General features: G+C 47.8%; 1 protein-coding gene across 1 annotated transcript in view; it reads left to right on the top strand.

The window, feature by feature from the left end:
* The first annotated feature begins 2,233 nt into the window (after positions 1-2,233).
* GRIN2B (glutamate ionotropic receptor NMDA type subunit 2B) overlaps positions 2,234-16,540 on the top strand; it is a 207,298-nt gene continuing 192,991 nt past the window's right edge. Inside the window, exon 1 of the mRNA XM_030454676.1 lies at positions 2,234-2,576. The gene's annotated coding sequence lies outside the window, so the exon portion shown is untranslated. The remainder of the gene's footprint in view (positions 2,577-16,540) is intronic.

Raw genomic sequence — 16,540 nt, 5'->3', positions numbered from 1 at the left:
TCCAGCCAGTGTGATAGGGAGGACGTTTCTGACCCTAGAGTGACTACACATCCTGAAGGGTGCACTTGACACATCCACTCGGGAAGGGTCCTGCCTCGTTTCTCTGATCCAGCTTGCCCTGGTTTGGGGCAGGATTCCCTCAGGGCCGCTTTGCAGTGCTGTGGAGGGCGGGTGGGCGCGTTCTGCTGTGTTCTGCTCAGGCCACCCAGAGCTAAACCCAGGCATGGGAGGGGAAAAAGACGGATCCGTGACCACAGAGCAGATCGCACTGCAGGGGCGAGGCTGAGAGCACCCAGGGCAGAAAGGGCGCAGGCACCCGCGGGCAGGGGAGTGCGGGCAGGGAGGAGCATGCAAACGCACCTTGACGGTCTGCTCGATGTGATTTCTCGTTGTTTAGGTTCCAGGGGGCTCTGAGAGTAACAATTAAAGCACCGAGTTTAATTGTGTAGTATCCAATTAGGGTATTAACGTTATCTCTGCACTGCTTTCTTTTTGTTCAAATCCAGTTCTGCTGCCTGCCTGCTGCCTGGGCGCCCGTTCCTTTCTTCTTATTATTACTATTTCATGGTTATTTATTATATATATAAATATGTATATATGTATATATTGAAATAATTCCTTCTCTCCGTCTCTTCCGACTGCTCGGGTCGCCCGCAGCCCCTCCCCGCGGGGGTCCCTGGGGGCGGGCGGGGTCTGGACCCGCGGAGCCCTGGCCTCTCCCGCGGTGCTGCGCGGAGCTTCTCGGCCCCAGCTGCTGCGGCTCAGCCTCAGTCCCGGCCCGGCAGAAGGCACCGGTGCCGCCCGCTTCTCGTCCCCCTTCACCCCTGCCGGGTGTCGGAGGCTGAGACCTGCCCCCTTCGGCGGTGGGGAGGGGTTGATCTCCTGTTCCCTGCACGGTCTCTCCTCCTCCCCCTTTCCCCCCATTTTCCCCGCTGCTTTCTCGCAAAGCCCCCCTCCCCCCCTCCGCCCTCGAGCTTTGATTCCCCCCCTCCCCACCATTTTTCTCCTGTATCTTTTTTTATTATCAAGCATTAAGCTGTTTTATTAGTTCACCTTCCTATGCTTTCTCCACCTTCGGGAAGAGCGCTCGGAGCTTTTATATTGCGGATGATTTTATTTTTTTTTAAAATGTATTTTAGGGTGATGCTCTGAACACTTCCCCCTCCCCGCCCCATATCTCCTACCCTGGCAGTGTCAAGAGAAGACACTGAAGAAGTTGAGCATGTCTGAGATGGATCAGCCTTGCGGGGAGAGAGGGGGGCAGTAGCTGCTCAGAGCAGCCCCGTGTGCTTGAAGCAGGATTTGCTGGTATGTATGTGGGTCTGTATTTTATGACAGCTGTAAGTGTGAATTGTTTTCCGTGCGATATGGGAGGGGGAAAGGAACCCAAACCCCAAACCTGCGAGTTCATTAAATAAATGTCTGCATCGCTGTAAACCCCTGTCCGCGTGTGGTGGAGGTTATGGTGGGGGGAGAGTCCCCCAGCCATCAACCCACCCTTAGGATTTAAAAAAAAAAATAAAATATATATATATACATATATTAAAAAAGGCCCAACCCAACCCAAACCCCAGGGAGCCAAGGGTTGTGTTCCCGGGAGCGATGGGGAGGGGGTGTCTATGAAATAGTCCCCCCCAGACCCCCCGTGGCTGTGCCTGTGTGTGTGCCGAGCGCGCCCCGCGCTGCCCATTGAGCCGAGCGGGGCGGGCAGCGGTGCCGGGAGCACTGCAGAGGGGTGGGCACGGCCCTCGCCAGCCCTCCCGGGGGCTGGGCCCGGGGGTGGGCGAAATGCTGTGCGTGCGTGGGGAGGGGGCCGCGGGGAGGGGGGGGGAGCTCGCTTTCTCTCAGCGATTCACATCGCGCCCGCTTTGCCGTCTCGTATGCATGCCTATCCCGGGAATGGTGTAGTCAGCCCGTATCTGAATTATTTATAGACCCGTGCCAGCTGTTTTTTTTTTCCTTAAGATTTTTTTTTTTTAATTTTTATTACCCTTGTGTGCACTGTTGGGAAATGCGTTTTGCGTCCCTTTCTTCTCAATATATTAATGTCTTTGTTGGGGAGAGGGTTTTATCCCCTTCAGACCCCTCTAATACAAAATTGATGCTTATTTTTCCCTTCAGGAAGGGGACGCTTTGAGGATAATCATGCTTCACAGAAGAACGGCACCGACATCCAGTTGCTTTAAACAAAACCTTCTCCACTAGGGCTCCAGGGGAAAAAAAAAAAGAAAAAAGAAAAAAAAAGAGAATAATTTCAAGAATAATCATTAAAAAGGCGAAAGGAATGCTTACTCTGGAACCTGCATTTGACGATCCTCACCGCTCACACTGAATATCCTCTCAAGTGATTCTCTCCGGCTTTTGAATTTGCACCACTTCAAGACGCAAGATTGCCACAAAGAATCCTCTATTTTTTTTACAGCCAAATAGGATTTTTTAAAATCATTCTCCCACCTTTGCCCCCCGACCCTTATTCTTCTTATGTGGATATGCAAGCAAGAAGAGGAGACTGGACATTCCCAACATGCTCTCTCCCTTGATCTGTCCGTCTAGAGGTTCTGCTTCTACAAACCAAGGTAGGGAAATTCCTGTTTCTGTGGTTTAGGTGGCAGCTCATTTTGGTACACGGGTTTGCCGAGGGAAGACCACTCACGGTAGAACAAAAGGTTTATGGATGCTGTTCTTAGAAGCAGATAAAGGAAAAGGGAAAAAAAAGAAAAAAAAAAAAAAAAAAAAAAAAAAGGAAACATTCACCAGACATGTTGATTCCCTCTTGGCTCATCAAATAGGACATAAAGGGAAGGCTAGAGAGGTCTAGAGAGGTGCTTTGAGTTACATACCTCGTCGTGAACAGGGGGAAAGTGTCATGAATATTTTTTGGGGATGGGCAGGTGGGGTTGGGGGAGACACGGGAGGAAAAACATGGTTTTGAAAAAGGGTGAAAAAGAAGGTAATTCCCATCCATCCATCCATCCATCCATCCCTTTCTCTATCCACCCATCCATCCACCCATCCATCCACAAATTGCCTCTTTCTTTTCACTGGTCCAGCGGCTCCGTGTCACGCTTTGATGTGGAAATAGAGCTCATTAGGAGCAACCGGACGTAGGGACCTGCTTGTTGCCGAGGAGGGTGGTGCATTACTTAAAACCCACGCCGGCCTCTCGGTCGTGAGCGGCCTAACGCGGGGGCCGGGGGGACCGGGGCCGCCCCTGGCACCGCGGCAGGAGCCCGCCCATCGCCGGGGCGAGCGCGGCTGCTTGCGTGGAGGTGAAGGGCTATTTTAAGTCCAAGCACGTCAAGACACTTAACCTGAACCTACGAGGCGCTCTTATTCAGGAAACTTCACGGGCTTTCATTTATCCCCGTTCCCCTGGTGCTGTCAGCGGGCACCGTGGACCCTCTCCGCCCCGCCCCCTCTCCCCCTCCCCCCACCTCTCCCTTGCACCCCGCATCCACCCCTCAAGCAGGCAGCCCCTTCCCCAGCCCACCTGGGAGGGATGCAAAATGGCTATCGTGCCGCTCGGCTGTAGATACGCGAGAGAGAGACATCGGTGCATCCCGACCGTAATGTGACATGTGAGTCTTTCCGTAAGATGGTGGCAAGACAAAGGGACCGGAGCGCCGGGGGGTGCGGGAACCCGCGGTCGCCGCGCCCCGCCGGGCACAAGGTGTTGAACGTCTCGGGGTTATTTTAAGCCTCAGCCCGTGGCCGCCGCGCGGCTTCGCCCGGTACGCGTGGGGCTGCGTAATCCCCCGCCGAGAGATGCGGGGGAGGTACGGGGGGTGTGGATAGGGACGAGCTGCTGCAAACCCTCCTTCCCCGGGGGCGAACCCCCGCCACCCTCTCCCTCACCATCATCCCCTGCCTGGTTTCCCACCGGCCCGCCTTCCTCTGCCTCTCTTCTCTACAGCAGACCGGGGATCTGAGAGTGGGTGGGGGGAGACAATAGAGAGCAGTGGGCTCACCCCACAGCACGAGAAGGAGGAAGAAGGGCGGCCCCCCAAGCCCTGCCGTCGGGAGAGCCCGGGGGGCTGGGGCGGTGGCCCCCAGCCCTTGAAGCATCTGGAGCATCCTGCGGCGGAGGCGCGCCTCTCCCACCCCCTCCCTCTCCTCGATCCCTCCGGTGGCTCTTTCCCACATTTCCGAGTTTTTTTTGTCTAGCTTTTGTTAAAAACCACGAGCGGCTCCCTGTCGAGGGGTTGAGAGCCACCTTTCCTGCCATATTCTGCCTATGCTTCTATAAATATCGAAGGCTTCCCAGGGTTTATCCACGCCTGGATCCTCCCTGTCAGAGCGCTCCCTCCCTCCCGCTCCCTCCGCAAGTGGGAGTAAAAAGTTTACCTGTGCGGAGAGGAGGGCGTATGGCAGTCTTTCTCCCTTTTTCAGGAGGAATTTCTCAGGCCTCACAGCTCCCGGTTTCTGCCAGATCCACCCGAGACCGGGGGACAGGGGGATGTAGTCCCCTCTTTTGGGTCTCATTTCCCAGTGAGAGCTCCTAAAAGCAAAGCTCCCGGAGGGATGCCAGCAGGGCTTGGGGGGGATGGTGGGGTAGGGGTGGGAGGGTGAGAGGGGCGAGGGGGAGATGTATCCCCACTCCCTCAAGGAGCGGGGCAAAGGGAAAGTAGATGGTAGGTGACCCCGGATCAGCCCCTGCTCCTCTGACTCCTCACCCTGCCTTGTCAGAGGGAAGAAGGGGAACTTGCCTTGGGGGGGTACCAGCAAGGTGGGTAGCCTTGTCAGGCTATGTGCTCCTTTGCAGAGTGCTGCCCACCCTGTGCCCGCCCCAGCCACCAGCCCTGCCTGCAGGGCATCGTGCCCAGGCAGGTGCCACATCCTTGGCCACCGCCCTTCCCAGCTGTGACCTGGGACAGGTTGGAGCAGAGGTAGAGCAGGGCAGATGAGAACTGGGGAGGGTGTCTTGCAGATCTGATGCGCATCTGTGGGGACAGGGAGCACAGGCCCACATCCAACCTTTAACTCCCAGCGTCTTTTGCTGCTACCTTTATCTGGGACTTTTCTTCTCCTTCCCTGACAATTCCAGCTTGGGCAAAAAAATGTTGCCCCTACCATCAAGCAAAGCCACCTCAGGTCTTGTAACCAGTGCAAGGGGGTGGGGGGAAGCTGGTCCTTCCTGAGGAATGCAGGGAGTCCTGGGTATGCAGTACTCCCAGCCCATGGGGTTCAGTAATGCCTCACTACCCAAGACTTTGGGGAGCTGAGCAAGTGTGTGCTATCTGGGGGTGTAGGGTGACCTGGTGTGCCCTGACTGCAGCTCTGGGGAGAGCAGCAGTGTGTGTGTGTGGGTGCAGCAGGGTGCTCTTTAAGAGATGTGGGCATGGGCATTTTTGAAGATCTCACCCACGCCACCCCAAAGCAGCAGCTCATGTGACCTCCACACATCCTGGTTTTCTCTGTTCTCCCACCATGCCAGCCTGTCTCCCACTCCTGGGTGGGTGTCTCAGAGGGCTGGGACAGGATGGAGCAGGTTGAGGACAGAGTGGGGAAGATCTCAGCAGGCAAAACGAAAGAAGAATGGTCAAAGCCACTAGTCATCTTCCCAGAGACCCCCGGCTCTGATCTGGTGACACATTCCTGCCACACCAGTCCAGCTCAGTCTGCACCAGTCCTGGTGCCTCTTATGATTCCTTTGCCAGTCAGACCATAGCTATGGGCAAAGCAATCTTGTCCTGGGCAGGTTCTCAAGATATCTGCACTGATAGCAGATTTTTACATTGTTACCTGTGTGAGCAAGAGCAGAAGGAGATTGTGGGGAGATGGAAAATACAGAGCAGGGGTGAAAATCCCAAACCTTCATCCCTATTCAACAATTTAGGCTTTGATTTATTTTATTCTTATTTTGGATTATCAACTGCTCCTGTATAAACATTCTATAAATTTATGAACCGGCATCCTATCTCCAAGCATTTGCCTGCAGGGAGAAGAGGTGGCAGCATTAATTTCTGTGTTTCTTTTGCTGTTGGAGCTGTTTCTTGTGCCTGGTTTGGAAGAGTGCAGGTGTATCCCAGCTCTGGTGCTAGAGTGCAGAGCTGAGCTTGGATTCCCACACTGGACTTATATTTCCTGAGCTGGCACTGGGAATCAGTGTCTCTGCAGTACCATGTAGGAGGTCTGGATTTGATTCCCAGTGCTGTTTTCTCATTCCCCCCAAGCTGGCAAAGGATGGGAGTGCTGTACAGACAGCACTGCTTGCCTCTGCAATGGGCTCCAGTCCCTGCTCCTGTCTTTCACTCCTTAGGATGCACAAAATCTGCCTGTGAGATAGTCCAGGCTGAGAGCTGGTCCCTAGACCTTCAATCTTCTTGGCCTTCACGGAAGCCACAGATCTACTCTGGCTGTACTCTGGTTCTCAGCATGGCTTGGTGAGCAGTGGGGAGAGAGAACTATCTTGCAGATGGAGAATATGCGGGTTTTATTTATTAATTTATTTTCTTGTTCTTTGTACAAGCTGAAATTTTTCACAAAGAAATGGATTAGTTACTGCGAGAGACTGACAAGATGATCTTTTTGAGAGGGATGTACTGCGACTGCCTAATCTACAATGGGATGGTGATAGTACCTGCTCTGCCTGACATCGGAGCTCTAGGACTGCCTGAATCTTTGGCAGTTCTGTAATTAGCCTTCTGTGTGATATATTTACACTTGATAGAAAAGCAGGGAGTGGTTGGGAGAAACATGGCTGCTAAGTTATCTGCTGTTACCCTGATCTATCCTCCACCCACCCATCCACAAAAATACCTTAGACCACAGTGAATCAACTCTTTTCATTTTGTTGCTTCGCCGCAGTCAGGCAGAGTAGCTACTGCCCTGGGTGTCTCCCTGCATGAGATGAAATGGCAGTTTGAAGATTGCACCACTGAAATATGTGGAAGGGAGATCAGAGGAAAATAAGATATTTAAAGCCAAACATGGCCCTCCTGCTACCATTGCCTTCTCCCTTCCTCTGCGCCTTGTGTTTCTGCTTCAGCTAAGTGCGTCATAATGGGAACTAAAAAGACCATTTCTCCAGCTATGAAGGGGGATCCACCATCCCTCTGACTTACCCGTCCTGCTCGTCTGCTCATGGGAAGACAGCTGAGGAGGTTCCTGGCAGGTATGGACTGGAGCTTGCTCTGGCAAGATGAGTGGCATGGTGCTAACGGCCTGGGAACAAGTACACTGTCCCAGCTGGGTTAAATATCAAAGCTACCTTTCATATTGGGAGGAAAAAAAAATCCAGATATACCCACCCTATGTAGCTGAAGAGCTCATGGCTTCCTTCAGCTGCAAACCACCAGCTCCCAGCTAGAATCATGGATCAGGGTGTGAACTGGTGTTTGTAGACAAAGTCGACCAAGTGCTCGGTGGTGAGCTGTGCAAACCAGGCAAAGAACCTACAGCTGTTGGAGGTCAGCTGCAGAGATAAAAACCTCTCCATGCTCTCAGAAACAAATGCATGGTGCTAGGCAGTGTACAAACTATGCTGTGATCAAGTAAATTCAAACTATGGCTAATTTTGGCCTCTCGAGGCAAGGCTGCTTTTTGCTTAGTGTTTCATAGAAGCAGGAGAGAATGCTGGGTCTAGGAAGGAGGAAGTACTGACTTCTCTTTCTTTAGCTTTTAGGCATACATTAATATGCTTAATGTGAGGGAAATAAAATACTTCTTTTTCTGTACTCAGAGCCACTAAAAAGGGGAGAGAGAAAGGGAACATGTTCCAATGCTCACCGTCAGCTGATACTTCCTAATACAGAGGGTATTTGTGCACTGTAAAGTATGCTGGGTGGCTCCCTTCCCTTTCTAATACAAGGAATCCAAGATCATATTTCAGACCAATATAGATGGATTAATTAGGCATCTGGAAAAAAAAGAGATATTTTGAATGAGAGCATGGTTACTGGCTTAAAGTGAAAGGGATACTAAGTGGAGACCTCTGCAACATTCACTCTCTAAACCCTCTAACCCCATCCATGAGGAAGATTCAAAACTGAAGAGAGTCACTGTAAGTGGCTCAGGTAACATGCTAGGTTGCCAGCTCTGAATATTGAAGATGTTTCTGCATTCCCAGTGCACATACAGTGTCATTAATATTGGTGTGCATGGCTGCGCTGAAACATTTATAGGGAAGAAACACTTGTAAGAGGAAAATAGGAATTTTGCCTTCATGGTCTGCTTGGTGGCTTGTTTCTGCTGATTTCTCATCCACCAAAATGGGTGTGGAGCCACCAGTTTAGCTGACCTGAATAATCCGTGAGACATTATTCTGTCACTCCATCTCTCCCCTGGCATGCTAGACACAGTAGGAGCTCACATCCAGTTAACTCTTCATGTAACAAACTCCTAAGTTATTTTTTAAGGTAGCAGTCAGCCTAGAGTGCTTTGTCTGGGTGTAGCTATCTAGTTGTGAAATAGGAACAGTTCTCATTTTTTTCTACACTCCTAGTTTGGATTTGAACCACCAATTAAGAACTTAATCACTTTACCTTTCAAGATTCTCTACTAGACTTGCTGTCCAGCCCATGTGCAATCTCTGTATGCAATTCTCTTTTGTTCAAAATGGCAAAATGATGTCTCTAACACTTATTTACGAATGTGTTAAGCCTTGCTTAGATAACTGCATTCTGTTTGGGGGATGCAATTCTGAGAGGGAAGGACTGAGGAGAGTGCGGGGGAGCGAACAAAGACAACGATCACAGAGAAACAAGGCCTGTGAAGAAAGGTTGGGAGATCTGGGCAAGCTCAGTCTGGAGAGAAAACAGTTGTGGGTGGATACCTAACTGTCTGAAAATACATTAAAGACCATTACAGAAAGAGGACAGGGGCCAATTATTATCATTAGTCACTGAGGACAGATCAGGAAATAAATGAGTTTAAGATGAAGCAGAGAGAATGCAGATTAAATATCAAATTAAATGTTTACCGAAATAGTGTTCTATTGACAGGAAGGTGCTGATAAATATGGCAGAACTGCTGTGATTTGAGATATTTAAAGCTAGACGTAGGTGCTGAATTATCAAGATTTTGTACCTAATAAAGTCTGTCTCAAATAAACCATAGATCATGATATTTGCAGGCCTCACCAAACAACTTTGGAAGACAGATAATGAGGTTGATCTGTTCTGTGTGCAGGAGGGAGGGACTGACTGTCCCATTGGCGAATCCCTCCCCACCTGACTGGGTTTTGTCCTGTGCTCCAAATCACATATGGTACCCGTGGGAGCTAACATGATGGTGCTGACTTGTCACAAACCTTCAGTATATCAGGAGCTCCCCAAAGATGTCCAGTTTGCAAAACCTCTTGTATGTTGTGATGTTGTGTCCTGTCCTGGGGGACGGCTAGCTCTTCAGTATAGAAATCAGTATGTAAGAAACTTAACAAACCTGTCCCACGTGAATGATGCTTTAGCTTTTGCAGACACAGTTCCCAGATCCTGGGATAAGTTGGGCTGTTCTAGATTGAGATCATGATCCTTTCATTAAGAATCTTCACCATCTGTAGCTATCACTTTCAAGGTTTTACACTATCACAGCATCTGAATAGATCCTGTGCCAAAACCTGATACTGCAAGGGGAGGTGACGTTTATCATCACACACAATGTGAAAATACACACCTTGCTATTTCATGATGTCATTCTTTTGTCTCACAAGATGAACTGCAGTTTAAAGGTGCCTCCTGTTTACTCATGTCTGCTTCTTCCAGAAGATAAAATGGGATTTAGGGAGCCATGAGCATCATGGTTTCTGAGAATCCCTGGCTTCACAGTTGCACCTCTCAGTGCTTTGAGTTTGGAAGAGCTTCCTGTGCATGGCTGAAGTTTGAATGGGCAGCTCTGTTAATGGATTCAGAGAGGGGTGTCCCTGTTTTAAGTGAGTAGAGATTCCCCTGCCAGTAGCTGAGAGGGCTGGAAGTGCCATTTTGGGACTGCGAGTTTGTCCAGCAGTGGAAACATGCTGTGTGGCCTTGAGCCTACGCCACTGTATATCCACCTGTGCATCTGCAGAACTGGGGACTGTGGGACAACCTTTCTGGTGGCTTACACCATTTTTTGGCAGAGCAACATCTGTGTAATCCTGACCTCTGGTGTTTTTTGTAAGAATCAGGACTTTTCTATACAAGTGTCCAGGACAAACTGAAACTCAAATTAAGGAAATGACACCATAATCTCTCTTTTTTATTATACTTGGATTTAGCATTTTTGTTTGACCTCCTCTCTTAATCTCTTAGTTAGGGCTGGCATGCACTGTTGAGGAACTAATATGCACAACTCTTTCACATGGATGTGGTTTCCTGCTTGTATGACAGCTGAAGAATTTGGAGGATTTTGCAAAAGGAAACAAATGTAAAACTTATTAAATTCTCCATTTCAGAACAAAATAGGAAGGTGAGATGGTTACTAGGAGCCAGCTGAGACAGATAAGATTTGGTGTCATGAATTTGCTGATAATTTACCAGCACAAATGCCATGTCCTACATCACAGCTGATTGCCTAATGAATAGAAAATTGTTTTCAGGTGATAGGCATAATAGCCTCATGATAGCTGAAGAGAGCAGTGGCCCTGCTTTGCCCCCAGCTGTGGGCAGTGAACAAGACACAAGGGGATATGGGTAGCTGAGGGGTTGTAGTCTGTCATAGCAGGGGATTGAGGTCTCCCTCTGTTACATGGAACCTCTGCTACTGCAGCAACCCCAGCTGGGAATGAGGTCCTGGGGATACACAGTGGGTGCTTGGAATGTGAGAGACAGAGGCCTTAAGTGAATACTGCCTGGAAGTGAAATGCAGAAGATCTGCTAGCAACCTATATCTGGCTCTGGTTCCAAGGGATCCTAAATCTTCACAGCACCTGGAGGCAGGTGCATTTGAAGCCCATGCAGTGAGAAGAGTGTCTCCACCACTGCGTGGAGAGGTGTAGAGGTGCCCACCAGCCACTCCAAGAGGAAGATGGAGAAAGGGTCATTGCTGTGAATCTCTTTGTGCCAGGTAAAGTGGGATTTTAATTAATTTACACATGGATGGATGGATTGCTGGGGAATTTCTGTCACAGGACTCTGTTGAGAAATGCATTTGAAGTGCACTGTGGCAGAGGAAATGCACAAAAATGCACTGGCTCACAGCTACTCGCATGTAGGCTTACGCTTGCGTGGAAAGCACGAGGGAGGGATCTGCATATCCCTGCACCCCTCTCTCTCTCTCCTCCTCTGTAATTCTGTTACTGCTGGCTGCTGTAGTCAGTGGCCTAAGCATCTCGGGGGAGATTCCCTCGTGTCAGACGTGTTTTAGCAGAGGCAAGCTGAAACATCAGAGGCTGACAATTCCCAAGGGAGAGACTAATGAAAGCGACAGAATGACATAATCTGTTCTCACAGTCTCTCCTCTTCAGCTCTCCACATTCTCGGTGCAACTTGAAATTACCCTCTAATTTATTACTGAAAAGGTGAATATTATATGTAATTAAAATTGCAAAGATAGTGTCCTGAAATGTTGAAAGCTGAAGTACAAAAGCAGCTTGGATATGGCATAAAGTACCATGTATTTGATTACTCTGTGAGGAAGCTTTTAAGACTCCATCTGGAAGTAACAAAGTGGTAAATGGCACAAAAGCATAAATGAAATCTCAGAAAAAGACATTTCAATCGTTTCATTATGTGATGGGGAGACTGCACTCTTAAGCAGGAAAAGATAAAAACTAAGTAGCTTAGAAAAATAGGATCGCTGAGGGATGCCTGCCTTGAAAGATACAGTAACTTTTACAGAAAACTGTCTTTGAATCCCTGGTTTGAAAGTTTGCAAACTTCCAATCCAGGGATTCAGAGAGGAGCTGTAAGGTTCATGCTTTACCCACTTTTAATTTGTGACATTTCCATGGGGAATAAAGCAGCTAGAAGGCTTCTGAACTTCAGGGCTCATAGAACTCATGGGAGCTGAGTGCCTGTGCCTCTGTGCTCTCTGAAGCAGAAGCTGGATGCTCAGAGTGGGTATCTGACATGAGCACAACCCTTTCTGGGTGAGGTTATTCTTACTGGAGGGAGGAATAACTTCCAGAAACCAGGAGAGACACAAAGGAGATGACTACTGATTAACGACTTACCTTGCCTTAATACTCTTACCTTTTTTTTTCGTTTTGTTTTGTTTTGTTAGGAGATTGAGGTGAAATCATGTTTCTTATTCACAGCTTGTCAGAGAGATCCCTGACTTCAGGTTTTGAGGCTAGACGTGGTGATTAAGGTTTTTGACAGGAGAGATTTGTAACAGAGTGAATGTGGCAGGAAATAGGTTTACTGCTCTCCCTCCCCATCAGTTTCATAGATTTTGGTAGTTGTGTGTTGCAATTAGTGACAGCTTTTGATGGTGTTTTCGTGAGAAAGAAGAGATAAGCCCAGAATAGCAGGTAGCCTGGTAAGCAGAAAAGGAACTGGGGTTTGGGTGATGCATTCTTATTCTGCATGCTTTGGAGAGGGGACTTGGCCCCGAGGCTGTCCTGGCCAACACGATGGCCCAGACTACTGGGTCCTCTGCAGTAATGCTTTCTCAATTGGAGCTTTTCCAGTTGGAGCTGTTTCTCTTTATATAAATGCCTATTCATGGTGCTGGAGAGGGAGTGTTCTAATGACTGGGCTGTGGACATAGTTTGTTTCTTTGGCCTGATATAAAGTAATTACTTCTATAAGAGGGAAATGACTTCAGCATGAAAGAAATGGAGAAGCAGGCTCCATAGCCCAGAGGCTGTGGAGTCCTCTGAGATTTGGGAGACACGGGAGCTAATTCTCCCTCCAAATTAGGCAGCACAAGTTTGTTCTTGTTTTGCTTTGGATACATTTCTTTTTCCCAATAGCAAAAAAATATTTCATCCAGTATCCAGCTCCAGTTCAGACTCCAGGTAGGTGAAAAAGTGGCAGGAGGAGGTGAATTCCCAGGGAACAAAGACTTGATCCTCAAGCAAATGCTCTCCAACAAAGGATGAGGGATGAGAACTTCAGAGGCTCCGTGATAGGAAAATGGAATTATGGCTTCAATGAAAATTTTTATCATGTCTTATAATGTGCAGGTAGCTCTTTAAAATTGTCTCTGGATCTTTAAAATCACTTGAGATTTTCATTGCTGCAGTTTGTATCCCTTGGTATGTTCTCTCCTATTGTTCATTTTACGTTTGCTTTTATAGGCTCGGTGAGATGTTTGATAGTTGTATGGAAAGTGGAGTGTTCCAGAAGTGAACACTAGCTGTGGGAGACTCGTTTCCAGAGGATCTCCAGGGGTCAGTGGAGAAAAGGGATTCTTTGAGGGGTAGTGCAGAATAGGAGCCCAATAGAAGTGCTCCAGCTTACCCTCTGGAGAAGCTAATCCCTATTGACTACAAAGGCAGCCTATTTAGGTGAGGTACCTGAAGGCTTTTAAGTCTGTCTCTTTTTTCTGTGTGTGTGCTTGTTAAGGATGTTGGGGGCTGGAAGAGACAGGACTTGTACTAATATACCCCTCTTTCACTACCCAGTTTGGAAACTTTTGCAAATTTGCATCCCATCTGGTTCCTGACGGGATGTACCCATGGGTTCTGAGGGAACTGGCAGATGTCATTGCTAGGCTGCTCTCCATCATCTTTGGGAACTGGAGAGGTGTATGAGGACTGAAGGAAAGCAAATGTCACTCCAGCCTTTAAGAAAGGCAAGAAAGAGGACCTGGGTAACTACAGGCTGTTCAGCCTCACCTTCATCCCTGGGAAAGTGATTGAACAACTCATTTGTGGTGCTGTTCTCAGGCATATCAAGGACAGGAGGCTTATCAGGAGCAGTCAACATGGCTTTACTAAGGGGAAGTCATGTCTGACCAGCCTGATAGCCTAGGTGGATGGGTGATGGCAGAGCAGTGGACAGTGTATCTTTATTTCAGTAAGGCATTTGACACCATCAGAATCCTTGGAGCTAAACTTAAGAAGTGTGGCCTGCATGATCAGGTAGTGGTTGAAAGATAGAGGCCAGAGTTGTAGTGAATGGGATGGAGTCTAGTTGGAAGTCTTTTTCTAATGGAGTCCCTCAAGGGTCAGTACTGGGACCAGTGCTATTCAATATATTTACTGATGACCTGGATGAGGGAATAGAGTGTAGTATCAGCAAATTTGCTGATGACACAAAATTGGGTGGAGTGGTGGACACCTCAGAACGCTGTGCTGCCATTCAGAGGGACCTGGACAGGCTGGAGAGTTGGGCATGGGGAAATTTAATGTATTACAACAAGGGCAAGGGCAAAGTCCTGCATATGGGAAAGAACAACTCCAGGTACCAGTATAGGTTGAGGGAGAACAGCATAGGTGAAAGGGGTCTGGGGGTACTGGTGGATGGAAGGATGACCACGAGCCAAAAATGTGCCCTTGTGGCCAAGAAGCCCAATGGCATCCTGGGGTGCATTAGAAGGGGTGGTTAGTAGATCGAGAGAGGTTCTCCTCCCCTGCTGCTCTGCCCTGGTGAGGCTGCAGCTGGAATATTGTGTCCAGTCCTGGGCCCCTGAGTTCCAGAAGGACTGGGAACAGCTTGAAAGAGTCCAGCACAGAGCAACCAAGATGATGAAGGGAGTGGAACATCTCCCTTATGAGGAAAGGCTGAGGGAGCTGGGTCTCTTCAGCTTGGAGAAGAGGAGAATGAGGGGGGACCTCATCAATGTTTATAAATATGTAAGGGGTGAGCACAAGGAGGATGGAGTCAAGTTTTCTCAGGGCTGACTAACAACAGGAGATGGGACATCAGAGCACAGGTGGTTCCATATAAATATAAGGAAGAATTTTTTCACTTGGAGAGTGACAGAACATTGGCACAGGCTGCCCAGGAAGGTTGTGGAGTTTCTTTCCCTGAAGACATTCAAAGCCCAACTGGATGTACTCCTGTGTGATCTGCTGTAGGTGACCCTGCTCTGGCAGGTGCTTAGACCAGATGATCTTTTGAGGTCCCCTCCAACCCCTAACTTTCTATGATTCTATGAAAACAGTCACTATCAAGGACAAGTCCAGAATCTCCTAATTGGCCTTGTATTTTCCTACTGTAAGAGAAGTGGCTACCTGATAGTCCATCTCTTTTTGTACATGAAGGCCTGGAGATCCCGTAGTCTGGCTTCAATACAGATGACTCTTAAGCGTAATTTGAATTTGCAAGAAATGGCAATGTCTATATAGCCTAGCCATGATTTCTGAACATTTCAGACCTTAGTTTCAAGCCAAAAAGTAGTAAGTTGCCATAAAAGGCCCCTTGACATGACTGGGTATCATAGGTCTGGTCCTTGCCACCCCCCAGAGACCTGTTCTTCAGGATGCTACAGGAAGGCTAAAGAGAGATGTCCAGGGTTTGCTTTTTCTATAACCACCGTGTGCCAGGAGGGAGCTGGTGTAAGAATGACACTTAGTTATACGTCTTTGTACATCTTTGCCTCCATGTATTTAGAAGTAGTGTATAAGAAAGATGTTTCATAAAAAAATATTGCTTGCACGATGAAGCATAAATACTGAACAAAACAGAAAATTAGAGGGTTTGCCCTAGCAGCCTAACTGTGTCCTTCTAAGTGGACACGGTAACACAGAAATCCATGTATCTTCTCTGACATGACAGTGTTCTGTGGTGCTGTAGTTCAGCAAGTGTGGCAGGACGAATTGCAATGTGAACCTACACAGGGGTTCAGCTGCAGCCCAAAGGCTGGATCTGCTGTCCCTTTGAAGATGGGCAGAATCTTAGCATTGGCTGTGGTGAGGATTGGATTGACTTTGGATGACTGCTCTGTGGTAAAAATCTCAAGGGTTTGAAATATTTCTTTGAATCATCCTAATTTCAAAATATTATTGTTTATAAACTTGTTTACTTTTGGCAACTGGGGAACATTTTGAAGAGCTATTGAGGTACTGTCTAGATTTCTATTTTGATGCCTGCAATGAATGCTGTATAAATCCTTGATGTTAGCTGCATACAATGGGTGTCATTTTTTGTCTTCATACTCAATGATTCCCTTGTTTTTCAAGCATTAAGTTATGTGATTTTAAGGATACCAACAGATTCAAAAATGTTTCTTTTGCATTATAAGTTTTCAGGTACCTTCTTGATCACCTCACATGCTGCTTTTCCTTTGGTATAAAGTATCAATAAGTATAGAAAATGGTTGACATCTAGTTTTGGGATCAAATTAAGTTGTATCAAGTTTCCTTCCTCAAATCCTTGTGGACTGTGCCTGGAGGAAAAAAATCAATGACTCTCTCATAAGAACTGCTTAAAATGGCTGTATTTGGCATAGCTGAAATTTCCATTTGAACAGAATTTGAGACTTTTAAATTGACGACATTTTCTCATAATGTGAATGACTTTGGAAGAGCGATATAAAACAATGGTTTAAAAGTTGCAGAACAAAACCTAATGGAAAAAAATCACAGAAATTGATTTTACTGCCAGAGATCCAGAGGGACAATAAAGAGTTAAAGGCTGAAATGCCCTTTAAAACCCCTCATTTCCTATATTGGAGGTTGTCTAAATATTTAGTGAACTTAAAGGAGATGGCAGAAAGAGTTTGTTCTGGTATT

This window comes from Calypte anna, chromosome 1 (assembly GCF_003957555.1).
Source record: "Calypte anna isolate BGI_N300 chromosome 1, bCalAnn1_v1.p, whole genome shotgun sequence".
Classification (NCBI taxonomy): domain Eukaryota; kingdom Metazoa; phylum Chordata; class Aves; order Apodiformes; family Trochilidae; genus Calypte; species Calypte anna.
Note: the sequence above shows the minus strand (reverse complement) of the source record. Positions and strands in the feature narration are given on the sequence as shown.